Here is an 11140-nt window from a genome sequence, read left to right on the forward strand (position 1 = left end):
TTTTTTTTTTTTTTTTTTTTTTGAGACAGTCTTGCTCTGTTGCCCAGGCTGGAGTGTGGTGGTGCAATCTCGGCTCCCTGCAACCTCTGCCACCAGGATTCAAGAGAAATACCTAATGTAAATGACGAGTTGATGGGTGCAGCCAACCAACATGGCACATGTACACCTATGGAATGAACTTGCACGTTGTGCACATGTGCCCTAGAACTTAAAGCATTAAAAAAAAAAAAAAAAAAGAAGTTTCTTGTGCCTCAGCCATCCAAGTAACGGATTACAGGCATACACCACCACACCTATTTTATTTTATTTTCATATTTTGGTAGAGATAGGGTTTCGCCACATTGGCCAGGTTAATCTCAAGCTCCTGGCCTCAAGTGATCCACCCACCTCAGCCTCCCAAAGCGCTGGGATTACAGGTAGGTGTGAGCCACCATGCCCAGCCGAAAGGATTTCTTTACCCACAGAAAACACCAAAAGGAAGGTCTGGGTATCAAAGCATATCACTAAAACGGTGATGAGAACCCCACCCACCTGGAGAAGGTATCTGCGACACATACAATCCAATGAAGGATTTGTATGCAGAATATATAGATGACAGAGAAAAATAAAAATTTCAAACATCACAAAAGAAAATGGGCAAAAAGATACGAACTGGCAATCTACATGAAAAGATACTCAACCATGATAGTAATTCGGAAACCATATTTTCAAACTGTATCCACCAGATCACAACATTTTCAAGTGGGGCACACCAAGTGCTGTCAGGAGGAGGCCACAGGAGCTTTAAAGCTCACCCTGGAAGTGAACAGGTGCCACCACTTTGAAAATAACATGGTAACATCTGGAGGGCTGCAGACCATGTGCCCCAGCAACTCTGCAAGTAGATGTTGTACATATTCACAGGGAGAAATACACCCAAATACGGCATGATTTATCAATGCAAAAAGAATGGAGACAGCCCAAACGCCCAGCATCCAAGATGCAGACGAATGCAGAGTCGGCTGCAGCCCTCTCAAAGTTTCAAACACACAAGCAGCACTCCACAGACTTGGGGCGGACGATGACACTCCAGGAGCGATCAGCACCAAATTCACAGTTATGGGCGTGGAGGGGGTCTGAGGGCCTGGACGCCACCAAGCCACTCAGTGTGCCATGGTGACATGGAGGGACCTCCCTCCCGCCAGGCCCCATCTGTCCCTCTTCTTCCCCAGGGTGAGGTGGGTCGGCCGAGATGCCAGGTGGCTGTGAGCCCTCTGCCAGTGCTGCCCTTGGGGAGCAGGTTGGAAATGCCTTGTCTTGAAAGCTGATGGGCATGCGGCCGTTAGTTGTAATATTATTCCGTATTCTTTGTTGTATATTTTTGCTACCACATGACACAATTTTTAAAGATGTAACTATTGGCTGATTGCAGTGGCTTATGCCTGTAATCCCAGCACTTTGGGAGGCCAAGGCGGGCAGATCACTTGAGGTCAGGAGTTCGTGACCACCCTGGCTAACATGGTGAAACCCCATCTCTACTAAAAATACAAAAATTAGCCGGGCATGGTGGCAGGCACCTGCAATCCCAGCTACTTGAGAGACTGAGGCAGGAGAATCACTTGAACCCAGGAAGCAGAGGTTGCAGTGGGTAGAGATTGTGTCACTGCACTCCAGCCTGGGCAACAGAGTGAGATTCCATCTCAAAAGAAAAAAAAAAAAAAAAAGGAAAAGAAAAGAAAAGAAAGGTAACTATCTTCAAGAAGTTGTTCTGTCAGCCAATCTGAGAGGGAGCCAGGCGGCAAGGGTTGTCAGAGCCTGTGGGCGTGGCTGATGGCAGAATGCAGAGCTGAGGATGGGGGTCTGACGCAGCTGAACCCCTGAGAAGGCGGTGAGCTGCGGGTCACAGTGCCGGACACAGCACATGCCAGAGCCCAGGAGAAAGGGTGAGCTCCCCTCAAAGACAGAGAGGGGCAGCCTCTGGGACAGGCGGGGCAGGAAGTCATCAGAGACAAGAAGCATGAACTGGTCCTGTGGGGTGAGGTCACACTGGCTGGAGTGGCCAGAGATGAGGGCACAGGCTCAAGGGTGGCAGGGAGGAAGCCAGAGGGGCTGGGATGACTGCCTGGAGGAAAAGAAGAGGCTGAGAAGCTGCTGGTGGCAGGGTGGGGTCTGCGCTGGGGACACAGAGGCAACACCATGGGTGTCTGAGGGTCTGACTAGACCCAGGATGCATCCACAGGAAGTGGGCAGAGAAGATGGCCCATGGGCAGGAGAGGGAAAGAGGGCTGGGGGATGGCGGCCATTCATGTGTGTGTGGCCAGCCGGCTGTGGTGACTCCCGGAAAGGGAGACCATGAGCCCTGAGCCAGGGGCCCTGGGACAGAGTGGAGGGGAACAGAATCCATTCACTTGGTAAAAACACGGGCAGAAGACCCGCCGGGCCACACCGGGCCATGCCCCGCAAGTCACTGCAGGCACAGAGGGCAGGGTGGCCCTGGAGGAACTCCCCTGTTACTTTGGGGTTCTGGGCACATTTCAAGTTCCCGCCTCACCCTGGGGTGGGGGCATCGGCAGAAAAGCCAAGTCCCTGTGGAAGGGGTATGGGGGTGGCGCTAAGGCAGACAACAAAGTGTGTCTCCGCTTAAGAAGCATCCAGGAAAGACCAGGCATGGGGTGATGGTGAGGGGTAGACACAAGCCTGGCACAGGCACTCCCTGCCCAGCTGCTGGGGAGACCCACACTGCAAAGCATTGCACAGGTGTCCACATGGAGCCCAGACAGCCTTCACCTCTGGGTCTGCCTTCACCTCAGGATCTACCTTCACCTTGGGGATCTGCCTTCACCTTGGGGATCCACCTTGGGAATCTACCTTTACCTGGGGATCCACCTTCACCTCAGGGATCTGCCTTCACCTCAGGATCTGCCTTCACCTTGGGGATCCGCCTTCACCTCAGGGATCCGCCTTCACCTCGGGATCCGCCTTCACCTCAGGATCCACCTTCACCTGGGGATCTACCTTCATCTCGGGGATCTACCTTCACCTCAGGATCCGCCTTCATCTCAGGGATCTGCCTTCACCTCAGGATCTGCCTTCATCTCAGGGATCTGCCTTCACCTCGGGATCCACCTTCACCTCAGAGATCTGCCTTCACCTTGGGGATCCACCTTGGGAATCCACCTTTACCTGGGGATCCACCTTCACCTGGGGATCTACCTTCATCTCGGGGATCTACCTTCACCTCAGGATCCACCTTCACCTGGGGATCCACCTTCATCTCAGGGATCCACCTTCACCTCAGGATCAGCCTTCACCTCAGGATCCACCTTCACCTCGGGATCCACCTTCACCTCAGGGATCTGCCTTCACCTCGGGGATCCACCTTCACTCAGGGATCCACCTTCACCTCAGGGATCCGCCTTCACCTCAGGATCCACCTTCACCTCGGGGATCCAGCCTTCACCTCGGGATCCACCTTCACCTCGAGATCCACCTTCACCTGGGGATCCACCTTCATCTCAGGGATCCACCTTCACCTCCTGGATCAGCCTTCACCTCAGGATCCACCTTCACCTCGAGATCCACCTTCATCTCAGAGATCTGCCTTCACCTGGGGGATCCACCTTCATCTCAGGGATCCACCTTTCACCTCAGGGATCCACCTTCAACTGGGGATCCATCTTCACCTCAGGGATCTGCCTTCACCTCAGGATCCACCTTCACCTCAGGGATCCACCTTCACTTCAGGATCCACCTTCACCTGGGGATCTACCTTCACCTCAGGGATCCACCTTCACCTCCGGGATCAGCCTTCACCTCTGGATCCACCTTCACCTCAAGATCCACCTTCACCTCAAGGATCAACCTTCACCTTGGGGATCCTCCTTCACGTCAGGGATCCACCTGCTCCCAGTTAGACCAGTGGCCCACCATGTGCACACCCAGCAGGGCCAGCCCAGAACAAAGCATCGGCATGGGCCACTTCCTGAAACACTGATCCTTCTTGAAGAGTTTGAGAAAAAAACCACAGCGAGTTTTTCTTAGAATTACAACCAATGGTCATAGAGGAGTGTCCTGTCCACCCCTGGAGAGTAAGGAGCCCCAGGTCCGATGACTGCCAGGCACACTGGTCACTCTGAGACCCCATGAGATAGGGCCAGAGCCCACCAGAGAGCTCACAACTGCAAAGGGCATGGGAGAGGCATCTCCTGGGACCTCAGCCCCGAGTGCCACTTGCAGAGGGCAGGGAAGGGGCAGGGGGCTCAGGCTCAGGAACTCAAGCACCCGGTGGAAGGCAGAGGTGAGAAGTGAGAGTAACATGGAAGCCTGTACCCCTAGTCTTGCCACCCACCCTCTGAGAGTGGTCACTGCCAGAGCCCCTGGGTGAGCACCTGCATGGCTTTCTCCATAGCAGGAGTGAAGCCTTTCGTGAGATGGAGAAGGCAGCACCCCTCACTCTGATATGCAGGGGCAGCTTGGCAGCCAGCCCCACCCCTTCACCTAAGCCAGGGCCTGCTATGGACACCCCACCCCAGCTCTGGTCAGAACCACTCTGGGGTGAGCAGCAGCAGCCCTGCCGCTCCCACCAATAGCCTCCCTAACGCGTGATGGGCCAACTAAGGCCTTCCCTGGGCGTGAGAACAGAGTGTCAAAGGGAAGGACCAGAGCTGCCAGCAGAAAACAGGCCCCGTGGGAAGGACAGGCAAAGCATGGAACAGACACGAAACAACCGAGCACAACCTCTGTCCACACACCTGGGAGATTCAAGAAGATGCTCATTTTCAAAACAAGGGCAGAAAGCTATGAGGCAGAACAGTTAGAAAAGCGAAGATTTTAGAGATGAAAAATGTAAGAGCTGAAGTTCAAGATTCAAAAAAAACCTCTAGAAAAGGCAGTCAAAGGACTTTAGAATGTAAACAAAGAGACAGAATATACAAGAGAAAAGCAACCAAACAGATCAACCCATGAATTCAGGGTAAAAGAAAAAAATGAAAGGGAGGAAATTACAAACAAATAGAATAAGAGACCCTGACTTCTGTGTAAAGGGTCCACCAAGTGCCAATAAATGTGAACCCCACCCTTACACCCATCCACATGGAGTTAGAACACCAAGGAAAAGACAGGATCCTAAAAGCTTCCAGGGAGAAAAGATGAGTTGCCAACAAAGTCTGCTCATAAGTGACCTGATGCAGAAAGCCACAGTGACCCTGTCCTCAGAGTTCCCAGGAAAACTACTTAGGAACAGAAGCACCCCAGACACTACCACCCAGAGCAAGGACACAGCAAAAACATACTCACACACCAAAGACTCATGCACCCTTTCAAGGAAGTCACACAAGGATGTGTTCCAGCAAAACAAGACAGGAAACCAAGAAACAAGCAGCTCTAGGGTCCAAGAAACAGAGACTCCAATCCTGGAGACATGGCAAGCAGCTGCCAGAGGCCACTTGTTGAGGTGCCATAAAGGGGAAAAAACCCATTCAAGAAAATAAAAAGCCTGGGCGCAGTGGCTCATGCCTACAATCCCAGCACTTTGTGGCGTCAAGGCAGGACTCATGCCTACAATCCCGGGACTTTGTGGCGTCAAGGCAGGACTCATGCCTGCAATCCCGGGACTTTGTGGAGTCAAAGCAGGAGGATTGCTTAAGCCTAGGAGTTCAGCACTTGCCTGGGCAATATGGCAAAACCCCATCTCTACAAAAAATTAGCCAGGCATGGTGATACATGCCCATAGTCCCAGCTACTCAGGAGGCTGAGATAGGAGGATCACTTGAACCCAAGGAGGTTGAGGCTGCAGGGAGCTGTGACTGCACCACTGCACTTCAACCTGGGTGACAGAGTGAGACCCTGTCTCTAAAATAAAATAAAATAAAATAAAATAAAGATAACCAAGAGCTGGAGAAAATAAAACACCAACCAAGAACATCTTGCCTAAGTACAGAGCTGATGCAAAAGGTGTGGGGCCGTAAGCGTGCTCCTCTGGTCTGCACCTGGCCCACTGCAGCCACTGCTTGTCCTAGAGCTGCAGCCCTCCCAGGCCCCAAGGACCTACACCCATGGTGGGGCCCCAGCCCCAGAAGCAGGAGGAGAGTGGGGACCAGATGACACCAAGAACTGAGTACAACTCCGCCCCAGCCCCACAGCAGCCCCTCAGGAGTCACACCGACCCAGGACCTTGAGCACTGACAGCCCAGCCCAGCCCTGTCCTGCACCATCCTGGCTTGAGCTGATGACAGATGGAGAAGGAAACTGAGGCCCATCTGAGGGTTCCTGGCAGGGCTGAGGTGGGGGCAGGAACCCCTTGAGGGTACTCCTGGCACTACTAGCCTCAGGGAGGGGGCCCTGCAGGAGCAGTCGAGGGCCATGCCTGTCCCCAGAGCTGCATTTCAGGAGCCCCATGGGAGGCCCAGAGGATAGGGGATGCCTGTCAGTCCTCAGCCAGGCTCGCTCAGGAATCTGTAGGCCCCGAAAAGGAGACCCTGAGACCCAAGTACACCCCAACCCCTGAGAGGGTGGCCAAAGCTCACCCTGGACTCTACCAGGAAATGCAATACCTGGGCTAAAACAACCAGCTCAGCCATGGAAGAGCACTGAGTCCTCACTCTGTGTGAGGCACCGTGCTGGCACCCATGGGGGTGGGAGAAGTCAGGGACAATGGGGGTGGAGGGAAAAGCAGGGGAACAAGCAGAAAGTACTAAAGGAGCTACCGTCCTCGGAGTCCCAGGTCCTCTCTTTACAAGCCACGTGGGCTTCTCAGGAGCCTCAGTCTCCACACCTGGAAAATGGAAACAGCACCACCTGGCTCAGTGGGGTCGGAGCCAAGTGGTGCTGTTCTCATTGTTCCGGTGTGGAGTGGCATGGGATAAAGGGAAGCACATGAGGTGCACAGTGGAGGCTACACCCAATCAGTGTTCCCCGTCTTCTTCCCCAACCCTGGAAACCTATGGTTGTGGAGGGGGTGCCAATCTGAGGGGTAGGGGTGACAGCAGGCATCACGGCAGAGGCAGCATTTGAGAGGGGCCTAAAACCTAATGTGGAGGTTGAGTAGAAAGTATTCAAGAGAAGAAACCCAGGCAAGAACAAAGACAGGGACGAGGGATGCAGAGACTCTGTGTGTGTGTGTGTGTGTGTGTGTGTGTGTGTGTCTGTCTGTCTGTCTGTCTGCATGCATGTATGTGTGTATACAGCCATGCATGAGCATGTGTGTATGTCTGTGTGTGTTTGTGTGTGAATGCATGTGTGAGTGTGTGTGTGCATGTGTGCATGAACATGTGTGTACGTATGAGTGTCTCTGTGTGTGAATGTATGTATGTGTGTGTGCATGTGTGTGTCTGTGTGTGCAATGTATGTGTACGTGTATGTGCATGTGTATCAGTGTGTGTTCGAGTGGATGCATGTGACTATGAGTGTGTGTGGCCAAGTGACTGCTCTGGCCCCCTCCAGGGTGCTGTGAGGAAGGGTGAGGAATAAGCGCCAGGATGCCTGGATAGCTGGGCACTGGCCTGCCCTCCCTAGACTCCAGAGCATCCTGAAATCTGGCAGGGATGGCAAGCAGGAGGGACCCCTAAAGGCCATCTGAATCCCCAGGCTCTGTGGCAGCCAGGGCTGGGCCTGCCCAGACCACAAGGCCTGGGATTAGGAGATTAAATCCAGGGTGAGGAGGCTTTAGAGAGGCAGCAGCCCCTCCTACTCAGATTCCAGCAACCCCAGCCTCTGAGTCCCACATCCAAGTCCCACATCCACATATCCGGATCAATCTCTACACTTCGCTAGGCCTGTAGGAGGCCGAAGCTGGCAGGATGGGCTGGTGAGGAGCAGGAGGTCAGGAGGCTCAGCCTCCACTGACTGCTGACCTTGACTGTGCCCTCTGCCCCACAGCACTACCAACTGCAGCACATGGGCCAAGCCCAGCCAGCTGTTCCCCGGGTTCTCGAGGCCCTGGGGGTGGGGGCACTGGGGTGGCGAGAGGCCAGCCAGGCTGAGGGTGGGGATCCCAGTGGGGCTCAGGAGCTAAAGAGCAAGCTGCCTTTGTCAGGTGGGGCCACTGTGCCCCTGTCTCTGCTCAGGTGCCATGCCAAAGGACTAGGATGCAAAGCTCTGGGATCCCAAATCCTCCTGTGGCAGGGATGGGCCTGTGGCCGGAGGCCACCACCTAAGGGGCAGAACCCAGCAAGGACACAGGCCCCACACTGCCTGGCTGTGTCCCTGGGTACCCTGGCCACCCATGGACAGGTTTGGGGCAGGGTGTAGCCAAGCCCCTCAGGGTTCTCAGAGATGCTCCTGGGCATGGAGTGTGTGATGGGCAGTGGGAGGTGACACCTTGAGCCCCTTTGGCCACCCATATTGGGGGTGGTGAGCCACATCTTTTGGGCCTAAGAACACTGAAAGTGGCAACGTCCTAGAGAGGTCCCTGGACTCTGCAGGCAGATGACCACACGCTCATCCTACCAATCACAGCCACCCAGGGACCCCGGCCCCACCACTCTCCACCCATGGTGGCAGCTCAGGCCCCTCCCAGCTCACTGATAGAGGGGCACGGATGGTCTCAGGCCTGACAGGATTGGCCAGCTGGGCATGTGCAGGGCTCAATCAATCATAATAGCCTAACGCTGGTAGCCCCTCCATAGACCCCAAACCAGTAGGACCAGGGCTCTGTTGGAACGTCTCCCCTCCTGCCCCCGTTAACCCAGCTCACCGGCTTTGGCTGACCCAGCTGAGTGGCCTGAAGAGATGCCCTCAGTCTCCTCCAGCGCCTCCTCCTGAGGCTACGTAGCCCACATCTCCCCCTCCACCCTCCACAAATCCCACAGGAGGACTGCCCTACCTTACTCCCAAAGGACATGGTGGGCCCAAGGTCAGCAGTCATGACATCAGTGAGGACTGCGGGGCACAGGCTGGGCGGCCGGGCAGTGGCCGCAGTTTAAATCCCAGTCCAGCCAAGCATCAGCCCTGGGCTTTGGGGCAGAACTCCAGACTCCACCTGTTTGTGACTGGCCAGCCGGAGCCCAGACGGGGCAGTCTGTGGGACATTCCAGTGGGGAAGGGAGAAAGGAGGCATCCAGGGGGACAGCATCTGGCTGGGAGCAGGGCTGGCACACAGCAGACATCTTGCAGACCCTCACCACAGGGACCTCCCTAGGTCTGGGCTGGGAACCCTGCCTTGACACTTGATTCCAGCCTCTGTCCACCCTGTGGACCTGCCCGGGGAGGACACCTGCAGATCCATCTGCAGCCGGAGTGAAGCTGTTCATCTGGGCCCTGCCTCGGATCCAGCGCCCTCTCGAGACTTCACCCCAGGTAAAGGCTGCCCTCCCCCGACCCCACGCTGGGCCCGTCAGCCAGCTGCCTTACAGCATCCCTCTGGTCCAGAGGGTTCCTGGGTCTTGACTCCAACTACCCCATCAACCAAACAAGGAACCCCTCTAAATAGACGGTGTGTGTTCAATGCAAGGGCAGACCTGAGCCCTGGCCCTGGCCCATCTCACACCCTGCACTGCAAGCTCCACACCTGCCCCACTCCTGACTGCCCCACTCCACAGCCTGGCTAAGGCTGGTGGCCAACCACACCTGCAAAATGGCCGCCGCAGGTGCAGCCCCAACCCCCACGTGGACCCCAGGGCTTCCCTTCAAACCCTCTGCTGCCTTCTCAGACCACAAGGGTGCTGGCATGGCTTCCCTGGCAAAGGCCCCGCCAGCCTGAGTGCGACAGGGTGTCCCGCAGAGCCGAGCGCGGTGTCGCGCTGTGCGTCCCCAGGGTGAGGCCAGTACCAGCCCTGCGCGGCAGGGGCCTCCCCGAACCGCCTCCTCTCCGCAGCCGCAAGATCCAATCCGCTTGCCCTGGCAGGCCTTTAATCCCAGCAATGCAGGCACCCCTTGGAAAGGGCCGCTGCTTGGGGAGGGGGGTCCTCCAGTCTCTGGGGGAAAGTCCCTATTCCCGGGGACGTGGGCGCGCATCGGGTCCGCGCCAGGCGACGTCGCGCTCGCGCCCAGCAGGCCCCATGACTTGGCATTCCCTCCTTCCCCTCCCCCTCCCGCCCCTGCGGCCGGCAGTGGCCCCCCAACCCCACCTACTCGCGCCCAGCGTCCCGCTCCTGCGGACCCTCCCTCCCGGCGGGGATGCTGCCCGGCTCTTCCCCAGAGAGAGGGCTGGGCCGCTGGTTTGCGGGGAGTCGGTGTGAGGGGCAGCTTAAAGCGGGAGTGCGAAGGTCTTCGCGGCCACTGTTCCTTCATGTCATCCGAGCCCGGGCGCCGGGGGCGCGCCACCACCCTAGACCCGGCGGCCCCGCAGCCCCTCCCTCGCCGCCGGGCCACACCTGTTACAGGGGCGCTGGCGGCTGAGACGCAGGCAGTGCTTGCCGGCAGCCCCTCCCAAGTGCTGGGTCTTTCTGGAAGGGAGCGGGGGTCTCTGGCGTGGGAGGGAGTGATGGACAGCCCGGCGGGGCAAGGAAGCGGGTGGCCAGGCCCCAGCGCCGCAGACCCCGCCCCGCCTGCCTGTTTTGCTCCAGGCTCCAGCATCCGCCCTCCCCCACCCCGGGGACCGAGCAGCTGCCCGCGCCCGGCAGCCCTGCGCGCTCTCCCCTCGGGCCGAAGCGCTGCAGCCGCGCACCCTCCCAGGTGCGGCATCCGCGTCCTCAGCCCCGCTCTCCATCCCTCCCCTCCCCCGCCGTCTGGGCGCAGCCCCTCCCGCAGCCCCGCAGGTGGCTCCTCTCCAGGAGAGCGGAACAGCCGGGGAAAGGCGGGGGTATCCCGATCCCGCCGGCCGGGTGAGCCCTCCAGAGGGCGACCCCCGCCCGCTGCAGCTGAGATCGCGGCAAAGGGACCTTTTCCAGCGGCACCTGAAGGGCGGACACCCCTGAATGTCCCCCATTGTTCTCTGCGGAGATGGAGGAAGGTCTGGAAGGGAAGGGGCCTCACAGTGCCCGCGCTTCGGGTCGCAACAAGGGCGCAGGGCCGGAGCTCCCCGTCCTGGGCGCAGTGGGTGCAGGTGCGGGCTGCGGGCACGGGCTGCGGGGCGCAGATGCGGAGCGAGGGGTGCGGGAGGCCGAGCGGGCGCCTGCCTTACCTCTCCGGCGTCACTGGCGGCGGCCCCGCATGGGCACTGGCATGGGCGCGGGCTCCGGAGCCCCGAGCTGCTGCCGCTCGCCGGCTGCTCTGAGCTGTGACG

The 11140-nt window shown here is 57.6% G+C and overlaps 1 protein-coding gene across 2 annotated transcripts in view; it reads right to left on the reverse strand.

The window, feature by feature from the left end:
• The window catches only part of KIF1A (kinesin family member 1A), a 108445-nt gene extending 97305 nt beyond the window's left edge, over positions 1-11140 (reverse strand). For both annotated transcript variants that reach the window (XM_017860698.1, XM_017860697.1), the window contains exon 1: positions 11039-11140. The gene's annotated coding sequence lies outside the window, so the exon portion shown is untranslated. The remainder of the gene's footprint in view (positions 1-11038) is intronic.

The sequence above is a fragment of the Rhinopithecus bieti genome, unplaced genomic scaffold (assembly GCF_001698545.2).
Source record: "Rhinopithecus bieti isolate Rb0 unplaced genomic scaffold, ASM169854v2 scaffold_56246, whole genome shotgun sequence".
In the NCBI taxonomy this organism is placed as follows: domain Eukaryota; kingdom Metazoa; phylum Chordata; class Mammalia; order Primates; family Cercopithecidae; genus Rhinopithecus; species Rhinopithecus bieti.